Genomic DNA, 15,901 nt, shown 5'->3' on the forward strand with positions numbered 1-15,901 from the left:
ATGAAACAGAAATGTTTTTGCTTATACTGTACAGTAATTAAAAGTCTAGGTAGTTGTATTAAATATTTAACAAGGACAGGCACAAAAGGATATTAATAATGTTGATCTTATTTCAGACACATTAAATTTTACAGTTTTATAGAATTATCTGTTCACATACCACAGGTGGTTTAATTCTCACCTATCGAATTCTCAACTACTTCGCATTCTAGCTGAAACGCCAGCTGCGAGGAGGTGATATCAGCGGCTAACCACGTCAGTTGCGATATACCACTACCGATTTTACGTGCCTAGCACTTTTATCAGTTTACCTTTGGGACTACGCGCGTGCCATTGTTGACATTTTCTATTTTCGTTGACGCGATTTGATAACCAATCAGATTACGTAGATCAAGAGAAGGTCTTCAGGAGTGACGGATTTGTTTACACTCTACTAATATAATACACGATAATGTAAACAACATACATGTAGGCTTTTAATTGCCCTGCGATAGACTCGGCACGACGCAATATCGGGTACATACATTACATCAACGTGAATTAAGCACAAATTAATGAACGTTTGACGATATTTGTTCATGACTTTGGAAATGAAATAACATAAACTTGTGTTTATAGTATAAGTAAGCGTGATACTGACAGTTTTCATAATAACAGTTTGTAAAAATAACTTTTTATTAAACTTTCCCCACTTGAATATGTATTGTAAAATGAAACATAATCAAACAGTTGATGATGATTGACTTGTTGATAACAGCAGTGATGATGATGATGATGATGATGGTGGTGGTGATGATGATGATTTCCTAAGTGTTTAAATTAGTAAATATTGATGTTCGAATATTTATGCTATTTAGATATTGAAAAGTAAACATTTTTTAATAAATAAAAACACATTTTATAAGAATACTGAGGATGAAATTACTTTAAAAATAAGAACAAATTGAGGCTGAAGTAAAATTTCAAATTTTTTTAAAGAAAAACCAACCAATTTTATCTGTGACTATGCAATACCCTCTATAATGCTTAACAATACTAATTATCTATCTATCTTTGAAAAGTGTGTAAAATGAGAACAAAATAAGTATTTTGTGCCTGAAAATATTCTGAGCCTGAAATCGGCCAAAAAAGTAAGAACAATGGCCAACTTGTTACAATAATATTGATGGCGCTATTCATAAATGTACTTGTATCGTGGTTAGCTTTGCTAGTTCTTTTCAGTAATAACCACCTACAGTATTTGAGACGATAAGCAACGCGTGCGTTTATTCGAAATGGGGCTCTGTGAAGGGGAGTTTGGATAATGTAGTCGTTGATGAAATCTGTAAGCAGTATGCTAATGGGGTAAAATGAAAACACCATGGGAAACCAGCGTTGAACCATGGTTTGACCATCAAAAACTATAAAATGTAGACGTATTACCTGCACCAGAACGGGCCATGATGATTTTTAATTTTTCTTGAAAATGTTTAAGAAACGCAAAAAGAAATTTTAGATCAAGTGAAATTCAAAAATAATTTCATTTGGCTTCTTCTTCTTCTTCTTGTACATGGTTGCAGGTTGTAGCGTTGTATTTTTGTGTAGTAGGCTGATACTCTCTGCCAATCGTAGACAATTGATATTACTATCATTGTATTCTCTCACTCCTGAGGTTAGCATGAAACAGTCTGTAGAGGGACTACCACTATACCCACTTAGTGGTGGTGCCAGTGTCCCCCACCCCTCCCTCACCCCACTTTCGTCGGGGAGAGTTTCCCCTGTCGGGGAGAAAACCAAAATTCGTCGAGAAGAAAAAAAAGTATTTTTCTGCATATTATTAGACTCTTTAAAATTGATTAAATAAGCCTTTGAAACTCCTATTGTCATACTGTCAGAGGTTTCGGAGGCTTCGCCCCTGGACCGCTTTCGAAATATTTTGATCGACGCCTGACCACGCCTACATTGCTCTCGTCGGGGAAATTGGAATTCCCGTCGAGGATTTCGGATTAACGCGATTTTTTTGCAATTATAAACTATGTAAGAAATTATAATTCAGTTCAGCTTTGATGAAGCGTAAAGATATCTTCTCGTACTTTATAAGTAAGTAGTACAGGCAGATCTTTCGAACTGAAGTCCTTGATAATGGTACCAAACGGACGTAAATTGATGAAAAACACAGTACATTTTAAGGAAAGCTAAGGATTTAATTGTAAACATGTTTCGAGTGTTACTCTTCAACCATCTTCAGTACGAACAAGAAACAGATCCAAAAACCTCGCTCTTCTTAACTAACTGTATAATTATGTACCTTAATTAATATTGCCAATTAAGGTAATACATTGTTACTTATAAATATACGGTACAAGGTGTATGGAACACCTTGCATATATTAGTACTAATTAAGTGTTTGTGTTGAACGTTTAAATTTAGACTGTTCTATTTAATATGCATTGATTATTTTATTCGTAATCTAATTTCATATCATAGTTTATTGATAATTATTGTGTTGAATACAGTGCAGCGTTTCTTTTCTGTTTCCATGATTTCTTTTTTTTTTGCAGCGTTTCTTTTTTGTTTGCAGCGTTTCTTTTTTGTTTGCAGCATTTCTTTTTCTTTGCAGTGTGTCCCTTGTGGGCCATCGTACATTAAGGATAGTGAATAGTTTATTTTTATTTTTATGGGAGCTGATTAGTTTACAGTAATTGAACATTTTGTCGTTAATTAAGAAATTTTAGAACGTTTTTTCCTAACAACGTAAATAATTAAGACGGACACGAAACTCATCGTGTCTTGTTTATGTTGGGGGTACTCAAGTCGATTCCTCTGTTTTTCTGACTTTATCATCAATTTATCAAACATTCTTCGCGCCGCTGCTCATTTTGTTCGAAATCAGATGAAAAGCAAATTTGGTGTCCAGAATTTTACGTAGGTTGCAATTTTACGTTGTGGTCTGATATTCTTTAAGTAATTCAAGATTAGTTGTAATTAATTTTCATTAACAATTTGATCGTATTTTGTATATACGGATGATTTTTAAGAGTTGGAAATTAACAAAATAAAGCACGAATTGATTGCTGTAGCCGAGACTGTTCCTAATGTGGCTTTGTTGCCTGATCGTCGGGGAACGAAAACTTTCAAGTTCCGTAATCACGGTACGTTGTAATGTATTGTTAACTAGGCTTGGTACCACAATAAGGATAGTGAATAGTTATTTTTATTATTATGGGAGCTGATTAGTTTACAGTAATTGATAATTTTGTCCCAACAACGTAAATAATTAATACGGACACGAAACTCATCGTGTCTTGTTTATGTTGGGCTCGAGAAGATTCCTCTATTTTTCTGATTTTATCAATTTACCAAGCATTTTCGCTGCCCATTTTGTTCGAAATCAGACGGAAAGTAAATTATTTTAATGTACAGAATTTTACGTAGGGTGCAATTTTACGTTGTGGTCTGATATTCATCAAGGAATTGAAGGTTATTTCTAATTTTCATTAACAATTTGATCGTTTTTGTATATACCGATGTTTTTGAAGAGTTGGAAATTAACAAAATAAAACACGAATCGGTTGCAGTAGCCGAGACTGTTGAAAATGTGGCTTTGTTTCCTGATCGGGAAACGAACATTTTCGAATCCCGTATTTACGTTGTGATGAGTTGTTAATGAATCCGTTTCTATTGTATTGTTAACTAGGTGATTTTTATTTGTGGGGGCGCTATGGTTCAAAACAAAAACAATAAACAAAACCACAAGGAGAAACGAGTAAGTGCTGAAACATTTTACAATATATAACGCAAAATATAACATAAGTTTCTGGATTTTGAAAGCTATAATACTCACTGTTCATTAAAGTAAATGTATAGATCTAGAAGTAATGCAAGACCTATATAATTGTAGTAGACCTAGAGGTCTATTGCCCGTCCCTACTAGGCCCGTCCCTATTGCTACCGCTAGTATAGTAGTAGCATAGAGAAAATAGGTAGTAGGTAGTTGCTTGCTGCAGTGAGTAAGCGCGCTGTGTCCTGGTTGTTGGGCTTTTAATGCCTGGCGCTTTAATGCCTGGCCCTTAGAGAACGGCTTGTTGTGAAGGCATTATTTTATATTACTTTTTTATGATTCTTTTATTTGTAGGGGGGCCTGTTGCGTAAAAAAAAACAAAAAACGAAAGATCAATTTTGAAGAAAAAAAAATTTTTTTTTGTTTTACCATGCCTTCCTGGGGTATATGAAGGGGTGCAGACTGTGCAGTTATCTGACACGATCCCCCATCCCCTTACACAATTAAGACCGAGGCTGCAAGATTTTGAAGGTATGAGAGTGCAATTTCCGGGCACCTACAGGTCCATATTTTCTAAATCTTCACACCTTACCCCAGGGGCAGTGCCAGTGGGGGAGGGGTGGGGGAATTAAAAAAAATAAGCCCACACCAAGTCAACACATGTCTGTCACAGTCTCAGTGTGCCATATCCGGACATCAAGAAATCTTATTTGGGAGGTGGGGGGGGGGGAGACCCCGGACAAACCTCTTGTCGGACAGCTTAGCGTCCCCAGAAGATATCCTAGAGCCACCACTGCTCAACCCCAACAATGGCGGGGTTGAGGTGGTGCCGACTCTCACATACCCATACCACCAAACCCAGCATCCACCCCAGCCTTCTGCTGCCATGAAATATCACTATAAGATTATCTTATTTCTTCATCATTATTTACGACCATGTGATTAGATCTCACACCATGGCATTAAGGTGCCCCTCGTACACACACAAATTTTTTTATTGACATCATCTGGGCAGGGGTCACAAGTCTCCTGGAACTCGCGGGAGTCTCCTAGAAATTGGAACAAACTTCTACACTCCTTTAAGCAAGAATCTCCCAGGAAATAACCAATCTCCCTCAAATTCATTTGCATGTTTTCAATATTTTATCATCAGTTGTCTCAGCATGGAAATCAGTGCCGATGGGTACCACACTATGCCAAAAAAATGATTTTTTTGTTTGCTCTCCTCACACCCGCCCCTAAATCACTGAAAAAAAATAGGGGCGGCAAAACAAAAACATTTATTTTTTGGTTTTTTTTAGTTTTTTTTTTTACAAATTAAAAAAAAAAAAATTAGTGAAACTATATTGATTTTTTGCCAGATACCCTACAATGCTGTCTAAAGTTGTTGTCTAGACTACATTCATTTGCAAAATGTCAACTGTGGGTTATGTTTATTTCTATCTGATGAGTAATCGTGAAAAAAAAAAAAATCTTTTTCCACCCGCCCCATTTTTTCATTTAACAAAAAAGTGCATGACTGGCAGTCAAAGGAAACACGAACGTCCCAGAAGCATTTTTGGGCAAAGAAATTTAAAAAAATACAGATAACCTTTGGTGCTGGAGGCATTTTATCAAGACACTTTCATGAGCAGAGGCACAAAAATTTGTATTCCATTTCCTGGCTGGAGGGGGAGGTGTGGGAGACAGGGAGGTGTGGGAGACAGCCGGTCCCTACATTTTCCAAATAATTAAACAAAATTGGAAATAAAGAAAATTATATTCTAAAATGTATGTCTGAGAGTGCCATAATCATATATGTTCCTCCTCAGCTCCATCCATGGTTGGGTTGAGGCCTACCTACATCTGTGAACGTCCCGCTGCCCACACCCTCTTCGAATTCCTAAATCAGCCACTGTAAATTTCTGGTCTCAGTATATGGCAGGTAAGCCTCTTGTTATATTATTTGTTATATTATTTATCTCATTGTACGAAGTGATATTTGCCCTACTTGGCGTGTTCTGTGTGCTGGGTCCTCAGTGCGTTCCCAGGTACTTGTGGGAACATTCTGTAAATGACTCAGGTAGGAATTGAGACCACGACCTTCAACTAACCAGTGAGATTTTTTTCGCAGGTTTTTGGGACGTGCAGCGCAATGGGTTGGGGCAGGCATCACTTCGTATTAATTAACTTCGTATTTATTCTTCTGATGCAAAATGCATGGCGATTATCTTATTGTAATTATTGACTTGATGACACTCATTATTTTATGCAACCGTAATCGAGACTAACGTATCTACCGTACTATCTTAATTTAAATAGTATTATGAATATTTTACTTTATTTATTTATTTGTTATTTATTTATTTATTCATTTCATATTTAATTTTTTTATATATATCTTTTATTTTAAATTTATATATAGAGTATATTTGTGTGTGTGTGTATGCTTGTGTGTGTGTGTGTGCATATATATATGTGTGTATGTGTTTATATATATATATGTATATATATATATAAGTAAAACAGGAAAATCAGAGTTGCTGCATAGGCAAATATATATATAAAATAAAATAAAACTCGTAGAGATGGTAATAGATTTGCCTCAAAATTTATTAAGAAAACAGACGAGATCTTTCGGGCGTAACCCTTTATCAAGTCAGTGAGATGACTCACTGACTTGATAAAGGGTTACGCCCGAAAGATCTCGTCTATTTTCTTAATAAATTTTGAGGCAAATCTATTACCATCTCTACGAGTTTTATTTTATTTTATATATATATTTGCCTATGCAGCAAAGATGTGTATAAGAGACAGATTCTCTGACAATTGGTGTATACACAGTAGGATATGCAGTAACAGATTGTAATGGGAATGTTGGTTACTGTCAATTTACTGTTGAAGTTAAAGGTACCACAAACTTTTTCAAATAATTAACATCATTAAACGTACGTTTTAGTAGATAAAAATAAGTATGGTTGTTTGGCTTCTTCCCAACAGAAGTTAAGGTCCCCTTCCCCTCACAGGCATTACAAATGTCAGATGTGTACCCTAGGGCCCGGATCAACCACTTGGTTCACATGTATTATTAGTTAAAAGTTCTGAACTTAGATAACAATGTAGGGAAAAAGCACCAATTTTTGAACAGACATTTTCAAGCATGGGTAGCACTGGCAGTTCTAGCTGAGCCTACTACTATTACCATACTGTTAAAATGGCAGAAAAAAAACATCATAGGTGTCCATCTTTTGGCATTTTTTAAAACAAAAATTGGCATGAGGGATGTATCGTTGTGTTCGTAGTCAATAGAAAACTCTAGGTAAAATTCCTCCTTCCCCCACCCCCACCTGTTCCCCACTGATCTATCACCTGTGGCGGTGCAGGATTCCTGACAAGGGAGCTGATATCCTCGACGAGAAAAAAGTGGCCGTGGTCGGGCGTCGTTAAAAACCTTTGGAAAGCGGTCCTGGTGGGGGGTGAAGCCCCCAAAAATATGACAATTTAGGGGTTTGAAAGGTTTATTTATTAAATTTTAGAGTTTGTTAATAAGTAAGCAATACATATAATTTTCCTTTCTCCTGACAAATTGTGGTTTTTTTTTTTATCCCCGACGGAAGCATGTACCCCCATAGTCCCCCAAAGTGCCGCCATTGTCTATGATATCAGAAAGCCACAGTAGGGAGATAGCAAGTAGACTAGAGTATTTCTTGAGAGAATTTAAACAGATTAAGGGATGAGGTGCCATTGTCAACTGATGAAACTTAATAACATTATAAACGCTTTCTGTCTTTGCAGGTATTTGTCACAAGTTAACTTGGTATAAACGCAAAACCTCAGCAACCTACTGGATTTCTCATTTTCTTTTCGTAATTGGAATGTTGTTTTCAAAGTATGTAATTTATACGTGACATTTATTAATTGAAAATAATATTACTTGCTATTTTAGTGTCCTTTTTAAATTTTGATTTTACAAAACATATCATAATTCTGATGCCTAGACTTATGGTAGTTTAATTGGCTTAAATGGAGGTAACTCTGTCGGCTAAACCGGTGGTAGCAACTGTCTTTCGGATGAGACGTTTAAGCTGTTAACACCATTAAATATTTTAAGTCTCAGTTAAGCATGCATAAATATTTAAATCAATCCATTATTGTATATTATATAATGGTCGTTAAATAATGATTTTATATGTCCCGACCCACCAACCACCCCCACCCTGCTATGTTGTTATAACACTGTTATTATTCAGTCATGAGAAGGGGGTTATGCTGTTACTCTTAGACTTTGTAATATTTTTGCATACATAAAATCCATAAAACTATTCTTTTTTGTTCTTAGTGATTTTTCTGTTGTTTTACATTGTTTAGCACTAAAAAACAACATATTTCGGTTGTTCTACAGTGCTTTACATTAGTAAACAACAGATAATTTTTTTTTTTATTTTTGTAGTCTTAACTGGTGTAAGGTTTACCATTTAGAATTAATTACTTTGTATCAGATGTGTCTGTGGTGCAATGGTTAGTGATGTTGGATTCAGATCTAAAGGTTGGTGGTTCAAATCTAGGGATTTTTGTTTTTTTTGTTGCTAATTTTGCAAAAAAAAACAAAAAAAAACAAAAAAAACGGGAAAAAAACCCAAAAATTGTATGACCTCTCAGTGGCGTCAATCTGTCGCGCCTGCCCTGTCCGTGGCGTCGATCCTTCGCGCCTGCCCTGTCCTTGGCGTCGATCCTTCGCGCCTGCCCTGTCCGTGGCGTCGATCCTTCGCGCCTGCCCTGTCGTTGGCGTCGATCCTTCGCGCCTACCCTGTCCGTGGCGTCGATCCTTCGCGCCTGCCCTGTACGTGGTGACACCCCTGCCCTGTCCGTGGCATCTGCCGGAGACGCCTGCCTTGTCCGTGGCGTCTATCCGAGATGCCTGCCCTGTCCGTAGCCCTGTCCGTACCAAGTGCCTGTCCGTGGTGAGACTTGATCCTATGTACCAAGTTTAGGAAGTAGAGCGTCTACCTCCAAGCCAACTGTCTCACTAAAAGACTCTGTTAATTTCTAAGTTTTAAACCACACTTAATGTTTAATAAAAAAAAATTTTTGTTTGGCTTGAACCTTGTAACCTCAAGGTTACAGTCCGTAAGACTAACCACTGAGCTAACCAAGTGGATCTGAGAGAGTGTGTTAATTTCTAAGTGTTAAATGACATTTAATTATTGTTTACTTTAAAAAAAAAATAAAAAGATATTTGTGTGACTTGAACCTAGTAGCCTCAAGGTTATAATCCGTAACACTAACCACTGAGCTAACCAAGTGAATCTGAGAGAGTGTGTTAATTTGTGGATGGTAAGCGACAGGTTTTCAAAGCTAATGAATATTCATGTTAACAATGCAAATTTATTGCAGGGGTTTAATACCGCCCTCTGTGTTTTTTTTGTTTTTTTTTTCTAAATAAATGGTGTAATTTGGATTAAATGTATGTAGCGCCCTCAAATTTATTCCTATTTTGAATTTATATAGACCAGTTTGTGGTTGAGTAATATCCGCAGTAAACTGGTGTCCTAATTAAATAATGAATATTCATATTTATTATATATTGCCCTCAATTTTGTCAAATGTATGTAGCGCCCTCAAACGTATCCTTACTTTTAATTTATGTAGACCAGTTTATGGTTCAGTAATTTCTGTAGTAAACTGGTGTCGTAATTAACTAATAATAATAATAATAATAATATGTCATTGTTATGCATTTACAATGCCTCTAAGCGCTTCACATAATGAATATTCATATTTACTATATAGCGCCCTCAATTTTATTCCTACTTTAAGGTGTGATTTTCTTTTTTATTGTAAACATGTTATTGCGATTGCTTTATTGCTGAATAATTTCCACTGTAATCTGGTGTTAAAATTAACTACTGAATATTCATATTTACTAGGTGGCGCCCTCAATTTCATCTCTACTTTTTTGAAATATAATGAGTTCTAACCACTGAATATTCATATATACTAAGCAGATTTACGACCATGTATTTGTGTAGCGCCCTCAATTTCATTACTACTTTGAATCAAAGCTTTAAATTTAATTCCGATTGTGAATGTTATTGTGGTGGTTGTTTTATTGCTGAATAATTTCCACTGTAAACTGGTGTCATAATTTGTTATTATGTAGCGCCCTCAATTTTATCCCTACTTTGTTCAAATTTATAATGATAGACTTAACACTGAATATTCATATTTTCTAAGCAAATTTTCGACCGGGTTGTGTAGTGCCCTCAATTTTTTACTACTTTGTTTGAATTAATAATAAAATATATACAAAACCAGTTCCGCATATTTTTGTGATTGTCGTATTTATTGCTGATTTATTTCACTGTAAACTGGTGTCGTAATTTACTACTGAATATTCATCGTTTCCAATGATAATAATTGTAAGGACCTGTATGCTTTTCTACACCCTGGTAATTGAATGTTATTATATAGCGCCCTCAATTTCATCCATAATTTAATAATTTAATTCAGTCCAGTTGTGCATGTTATTGGGATTGTCTTATGGCTGATTATTTTCCTCTGTAAATTGGTCTCGTAATTTGCTACTGAATATTTATATTTACTATGTAGCGCCCTCAATTTTATCCCTATTTTTTTGAATTTATAATGTGATTGAGACCAGTTGTGCATGTTTTTTGATTGTCTTATTGTTGATTATTTTCCACTGTAAATTCGTTTTGTAATGAACTACTGAATATTCATATTTTCTAATAATAATTATTGTTGAGATTCATTTTCTACACCATGGAAATTGCTGGATTTCTCCAGTCGCTGAGTGATGTACATTGATGTCAAATATTGCTGCTGTATCTAAACCAAAAACTGAGGTTTTGTTTCTGGGACAATATCCCATATATTCTATGTAAAAATTACAAAGGTCTAAAATTATCTTCTGTTGTCAATGTATGTAGTGTTCAGTTGATACATAACTAGGCCAATATTGATCTTTGTTTACTATTTTGTTGATTTTTTTGTTACATGTTGTGTAAGGGGTATAGTTTATCTTCTTGTCTGTTCTTCTTTGTCATTTAAATTGTATTTATGAGAGAATTGCAAAATAAATGTTAATTAAAACCACACAGACTGAAATAATAAGTTAGTTTTCATTATTTGTAGTTCATTTGATTTTTGTTATTTTATTTTATTCAATCAACCAACAGAGAAAGAAACTTCCACTAACAGGTTGGAGATTATACATACAAAGACAAATTTAAGCTTAAACAAGAATAAAACATTAAATTTACATCCCTGAGTATTAATAAAATTCAACTATGTATTATTCAATATTTTTATTATATTTTTTAATAAAAAGTTTCTTGAATGTAGATGCTTTTCTTTGCCATTTCTTCATCTGGTCTTTGACCTCTAGGCTTTTCAAGATGAACACTATCATTATGCTTCGCAATCTGAAATTGAAAACAAATTAAAATTACATTTGATTATAAAAGCATGGAAAAATAGTATATAAAAGCATATTTAATTAAAAGAAAGAAGGCACTGATAAAAATGGATGGCAAGTAAAACAATAGGGAAACTAAATTACCAAATGGCCGTAGTGAGTGTGATCAGAATAATCTCATATTTGGTACAATACACACAACATTTACAATAAGAGAAAGAAAAAATACACACTGGAAAATAAGAAGCAGCAGTAAAACCAAAAAAAAATAGAAATTTGGAAAAAACATAAATGATTATGATAATAAAAGGAAGTAAGACCTAACAGAAAATAATGTTCTTCCCTTAAAGATATAAAGGGATTCCCCCAACAATACAAATACCTAGACAGGTCCGGACAATTTATAATTTGAAATGCTTATTTAATTAATTTTATAGTCGCATATTCTGTAAAAACTTTACTGAAGGCTGTTTCCTCCCCGACAATGTTTTTTCTCCTTTACGAGAGGTAGAGTTTGTATATAGAAGTTGCGACATGAGCGTTTAAGGTCATGTGACTACTGGACGCCCTCAATCTGTCATCTTGGGGCCAATTGATCAAGTCAGTGGTGCGTAACAAACAAAAATAAAATAAGGTTTGAGGCTAAATTATTGAACTTGTGTTATTTAAAAATCCATAACTTCGTATCGAAGGATCGTATCAGATTAATTTTTTTCTGGAAATGTTCGTAAAAGACTATTCTACACCACTATATGATTGAAAATATGTTTCGACCTCTGAACTCAAGATGGGAAAAGAAGAGCCTATCTAAATAGTGTATTAAAACGGCCTCTCCAGGATGCACGGTACGTAGGTAGGTAGCACTATATACTAGACTAGCTAGTACTGTAGTGTAGTAATATTTCGGTTACCATTTAATTTCTGTTATTATATACTACTAGTTATTTTGGAGATACCCTTGGACTGAGGCGTGCCACAACACCCCTTTACTACTTATACGAATTTCTAAGTGGTCTAGTGAAGAGGCCTAGGCTCTGTTGCCTACTATTTTATGAACTGGACTGACAAGCGTGATGTGTTGTGTACGGCAGCAAAGTAAAGGCGCTATGCTATTTTGGTAAAAAAAAACAACAACAAACAAACTACGTGTAGTATTAATAATAGCATATTGAGAATCAATTTTTTTAAAAATTTTGTTATAAATTTAATTAACAGATATATACAGTACTAGCAAATGACATAAAATTTTCGTATTAATATTTTTATTTATTTTTTCCGATTGCTATGCAATCGCCACACTACAGTAGATAGGCTTTGCGTTCACTCATTCATGAAATTATGCAGTACCCCAAAATGAACGAGAGTTCCTGGCACCCTCCCCCATCACCATTATAAGGAATTTTTTTTTGTGATTATATAACATATATACTTTGTAGGATCATTTGCTTCATTTATATGTACTGTATGTCTTTCTTGAACTAAAATTAAATAAAGCAATTCCTACCTTGTTCTTAGGCCACATTGTTTGTGTTCTGCAGAGTTCTCCACCTGCTCTCTTTTTCATGTATTTTAATTGGTGTAACTGAAATAAATGAAATGCCAGAAATCGTACTGAATTCAAATAAGCAAATCATATATTATCATTATATCAGTATTTCTTATTCATATTATTCATATTATTATTATTATTATTATTATTATTATTATTATTATTACTATTATTCCATGTAAAGTGCATAGAGGCACTGCGCAATATGCGCTATATAAATGTAACTTAAGCTCGTATTCATTTATGAAACTTTTTTTTTTCCAAAATAAGTAATATTTAAAACGGATTTTTAATAGAGGCCAACGAATCCCCGGGAGTCGGACCAGGTCGGACCTCTAATCTTCAATAATACCCAGTATAATATTCTTTTATGATTGAGGGCGCTTCGCAGGGTGAGCATGTGCTGCTTTTACCACCACCTCTCTGTAAATCCACGGAGATTTAAGTGAACGATTATATATAATGTCTCCATGGTAAATCACAGTAGAATATCTCTTTAGTTGTGGCTTTCACTCTATTTCTGACTTATTTGGACAAGGATTTTTTTTAGTACGAAATGTGCTGAAAAATCTGTAAGTAGTCTTGAACAAATTGAAAAATTACAGTTGCTTCTGCCATGCCTAGTAGAGAGGAGGGCCCAATAATACTGTAAGCTGATCCAGCTGGGGACAGAAGCATTATTGCTGGCCAGTCGGCATTGGCCTAGGTTCACAAAGAATTAGCCTACTGCGAAATACATTTGTAATATATTATTAGGATTTGGTCAAAGCATAATTTTTGTGCAAAATTTGGCGTGGCGTGAAAATCGGCCCGGCCTTATTTTCCGAAATGCGCTTAGCAGATCTCAGGCCAGCCGCACTTGGACCACAAAGCCAAACCAAGGCAACATGTACATACAAACAAGTTGAATTTGCGAAAGTCGAGTCCAAAGTGACATTGGAAAAATTGTTTGATTTGGATAAAATTTTACTTGCAGATTGTTAAACAATGGAAAACACAACAATTTGGCATGTACAATAAGATCAACTTAAAAATTACTGTATTCAACTTAGGCAAGTTTAACTGTTAGATTAATAGGCAAATGGAATAAACCCCCCCAAAAAAATGGCCACATAATGCAAAACAATTTAAACATGTGTGTATATATATAAAAAATCTAAACCATCTTGTGAAATGCTATAATGTATAAACAAATAAATAATAGGTGCTCTGATAAGAACATAAGATGTTATATAATCGTATTAATGGAACAAAGCATCTACATTAATTCTTCACACATGCACAGAACTAGTCCTTAATGCATGGACTAAGATCAGCGCGATACACCCTCTTATAAACATTGATGGCAATTGACAAGATTTCTGAAGAGATACTTTCATCATAAATACTGTAAACCGTAATGAAGACCTCTATAACCTTATTGTGGTAATGCTAAAATATATGTATATAATAAATACACTTTAAACGTTATAGTAGAGGAATTTGAGAGAGTGAAAAAGATGTGCCCCAACTGGGATTCAAACAAATATACAGTACAAGAGGCCATTTTTTACTGCGAAAATTGCCCTAACTATATACAGTTGAACTTGCCCAAGTCAAATCCAAAATACCATTGAAAAATTGTTCGACTCACAGATTGTTAATGGAAAACGCAACAATTTGACATGTAAAATAGTTCGACTTCAAATTTTGAGTTGGGCAAAGTCGAAAGTATAGAGGGTGCTTTTTGAAAGACTAAGGACACCCTGTATACCGTATATAATTTTTTTTTACAGGTACGATTTCACTGCCAGATGTGGATTCAAGATGAATGCAAGATTCACCTGATAATGATTACGGTACAGTAATACCATAATATATTTTTTTTCAATTAAAATATATACCAGTAACATTTACATATTATACTGTATGATATAGTATTTATTTCAACAATTTTAGTTAATTTTTTACATTTTTTATCTTGCAGATATGAAGAGAAGAGTTGACTGAAAGATACAAGAAACTAATGTTTTAATGTTATTCAACCACAATGAAAAATATATTTTATATTATAATAATCATAAAAAAATGAAGTCAACGCTCTGTAACGCCATCTACCGTGAACCCATCTGCAAGAAGCCGAGATGCTATTAGGATTTATTTAAATGTAATCAAAGTATTAGAAATGTATCAGTTATGTAACATATGAAGACAATATCTTTAATACAGTACAGTAATTCAAATACGTAATTGATTGATGAATTAGATAGGCCTATGGTATATGTATTAATAAATTTATGCTGTATGCCGGCAAAGAATGGTACAGACACAAGAAGACTGGAGGTAAGTGGGTTAGTTATTTACTCAAAGATCTTGTAACAAAATAGCGCTCTCACCTATTTGTAAGCGTAATGCATGAAAGACTCGTAAAACTGCTTTCTGCAAAAAATCATACAAAGCAAAACTTATTTACTGTACTGAATTTTATATATGGCGCTCCCTCCAAAAACCTATCTGTACTCGGGGGGGGGGGGGCAAAATTTTCAAGGAACTGGGAAAGAAATTGAAAAGCCAAATTTGTTTTACTAAATTTTATATAGCCCTCCCTTCAAAAAATGAAAGGGGGGGCAAAATTTTCAAGGAACTGGGAAAGAAATTGAAAAGCCAAATTTGTTTTACTAAATTTTATATAGCCCTCCCTTCAAAAAATGAAAAATGCAATGCCAAATTAGTTTACTGAGTTTTATATAGAGCTCATTACAAAAACCTTATTTGTACACATGTACTAAAATCTTTCATTGACAATCTGAGAAAAAGTGACTGAAACTTTCATAAAACTGCTCCCTGTGCAAAGAAATGTGTACGAAGCCAATTTTGTTTACTAAATTAAGATATGGTTCTCCAATAATTTGTTAGTTGGATAATTCATGGGAAATTTCATGAGACTGCCAAAAAATTGTTTACTTTATTTTATATAGCGCTCCCTCCAAAAGTTATTTGTACGCATAATGAAATCCGAACTGCATGTTGCAAAAATACTATTGCGAGTTTGTTACAAGATCTTTGAGCTACATTGCATTAGGTGCCCCTAAATTAAATGAGGGCGCTGTTGACGGTAAAGAGCGCCCTCTATGGATAAAGAGGGTACTTTAACGTGAGCAGTGCCTCATTTGATTTGGGGGCGCTATTTAATGCA

The 15,901-nt window shown here is 34.5% G+C and overlaps 3 long non-coding RNA genes across 3 annotated transcripts; 2 read left to right on the forward strand and 1 right to left on the reverse strand.

The window, feature by feature from the left end:
* The first annotated feature begins 3,700 nt into the window (after positions 1 to 3,700).
* LOC117106470 lies at positions 3,701 to 8,815 on the forward strand. The gene is made up of 3 exons (XR_004445076.1): positions 3,701 to 3,745; positions 5,572 to 5,684; positions 7,535 to 8,815. It is a non-coding gene; the product is annotated as an uncharacterized LOC117106470 (long non-coding RNA).
* A 136-nt stretch (positions 8,816 to 8,951) lies between these two features.
* LOC117106472 lies at positions 8,952 to 15,320 on the reverse strand. The gene is made up of 3 exons (XR_004445078.1): positions 15,102 to 15,320; positions 12,682 to 12,759; positions 8,952 to 11,184 (listed from the first exon to the last, which is right to left on the reverse strand). It is a non-coding gene; the product is annotated as an uncharacterized LOC117106472 (long non-coding RNA).
* Positions 13,166 to 15,108, forward strand: LOC117106471. Its single transcript, XR_004445077.1, has 3 exons — positions 13,166 to 13,298; positions 14,502 to 14,564; positions 14,693 to 15,108. It is a non-coding gene; the product is annotated as an uncharacterized LOC117106471 (long non-coding RNA).
* Positions 15,321 to 15,901: the final 581 nt, after the last annotated feature.

This window comes from Anneissia japonica, unplaced genomic scaffold (assembly GCF_011630105.1).
Source record: "Anneissia japonica isolate Jap-2015-1 unplaced genomic scaffold, ASM1163010v1 scaffold287880_len176724_cov174, whole genome shotgun sequence".
Classification (NCBI taxonomy): Eukaryota; Metazoa; Echinodermata; class Crinoidea; order Comatulida; family Comatulidae; genus Anneissia; species Anneissia japonica.